Genomic DNA, 2360 nt, shown 5'->3' with positions numbered 1-2360 from the left:
AAGGAGAGGATATTAAAGCACTGCAAAATAAAACAAGATCTCATTCTTGTGTGATCATCATCATTTCTAAAACTAAGAAGAAATGTTACTAAGAATATTATATATATATATATATATATATATATATATATATATATATATCATATATATATATATATATATATATATATATATATATATATATATATATATATATATATATATATATATATAAACAATTATGAAAGACATAATTTCTATTCATTCAGTCTTTCATTAAGGTAAGGAAAGAAAAACTGAGTTTTTTTATTGAAGCCAGATATCTATTAAGATATTAAAATTTCCCTCAGATTTTTCACAAAAGAAATAGGTTCATTAGAATTCATAAATCCTCATGTTACATATTCAGAAAGTTACCTCCAAAATAATGGCATGTGCTAATTTTTAGTAATCTATTCTAATTCAGGACCATACCTTATGATGAGAACATACTTCGAATGCCATAGACAAAATATACACATGCATTCTATATATATATATATATATATATATATATATATATATATATATATATATATATATATATATATATATATATATATATATATATATATATATATATATATATATATATATATATATTATATATATATATATATATATATATATATATATATATATATATATATATATATATATATATATATATATATATATATATATATATATATATATATATATATATATATATATATATATATATATATATATATATATATATATATATATATATATATATATATATATATATATATATATATATATATAACATCAGTTAAGTACACTAACTCCTGTTACATATCTTCTTCTTGTGAGCATTAAACCTTTCCTGAACAAATGCGATCCATCCTTATAATTTAAACTTCTAGCTTTATGTAGTCTAGGGATGATTGTTTTTGAGGTCATCATTAGGCCTCTCAATGGTTCATAATGAAACAAACGAATATTCCTCCAACAATCTTTCGTACCCTCACAAAATATATATTTTACAAATATATATTTTTGGGGGAAACAATTTCGGATGGTAAAGGCAGTGTTTAGCATTTGTTCGAATACCTTTGGTTTTGTTTGTTCTTACTAAATCTTGTTTCATGCTCCTTAATATCCTTTTTTTCTCCTTATTTTCACTAGAATCAGTTTTGATCGTCATTTAATGACATCAAGGGTTCACAGATCTTGCAAAATTAAGTGGCGACTTTCATGATTAGTGAGTGAGTGCCATGTATTTACCTTTACTTAGATGGAACTTATACATAAATGTATGTCATTTCCATTATTCTCATAGGTTTCTTATTTACCTTACAGATAGATATAAGCATTCCCTACCTCTGTTAAAATTAAATCAGAGGAACTAGTAAAGAATGAGACAGTGGGTAGTTGTCTTTGGAATCAGAGAGATCAACTTACAAGGACTCTGATTATAATCTTTAAGTTTTATGTGACGATTAACTTGTATGAATGTGCGTATGATCCAGTTCATAACTGTATGAGTATTGCATTACTTCAAACCTAAGACCTCTTTATAGTTAAATCTCTCTGTTCTCTCTCCTCCTCTTTATCGGGCATAAATGAATATTGGTAATTATAAGCTCTTTACCACTTTCATTATTGGAAAATGAGGCCGGGAACAGATGGCGCCGGCAGCAGTAATTAACCAGGTAATTACAATAGAATTAAGCTTGATCATATCTAACAGCTATAAATGAGTTAAGTTATGGTTCCATTTCTTGAATAGGATTATCCATTTTCATACGATTAATTAGCCAGTTGTGAATTTTTTTCGGTATTTCAAAAACCGATGTCTTTGCTGGGTATTAGAAATTTAGTTATAAAGTGATTGGCACTGAAGTGTGAAAGCACCTCAACACTTTTATTAAGAGACCCAAAGGCCTAGACGTTGTCAGCCAGTTTCATTTCACCTCATTTTCTTCTGTTGTTGAATAGTTTTCATACGAAACTTAATTTTCTTACAAAATAAACTAAGAGAAATAGTGGTGAAGCCATGAAAATAATTTCCTTCATTTCAGCTTTAATAAGATACCATCTACTCACCGATTCCTCTTTATTATCTTAAAAAGCAAAACGGTGATCTTCATTTAAGGGAAATACAGAAGACATTGCAGAAAATATCAACTTGCTTTCAGAATTTAATTCTAACATTTTTTTATTATTATTTAGTTAAGGACATAACACACAAATGTATTAAATTTTACTGAATGATGAAGACTAAATATATTGCTTTATAATTATTTTCTGAGATAAAATAGATCAGATTATTTATTTCTGTATTATATTGCTTTTTATTTTGCGCCTAAATTTTC

Source organism: Macrobrachium rosenbergii, chromosome 4, assembly GCF_040412425.1.
Source record: "Macrobrachium rosenbergii isolate ZJJX-2024 chromosome 4, ASM4041242v1, whole genome shotgun sequence".
NCBI lineage: Eukaryota > Metazoa > Arthropoda > Malacostraca > Decapoda > Palaemonidae > Macrobrachium > Macrobrachium rosenbergii.
The sequence above is the reverse complement of the archived record's forward strand: the minus strand, read 5'-3'. Positions refer to the sequence as shown.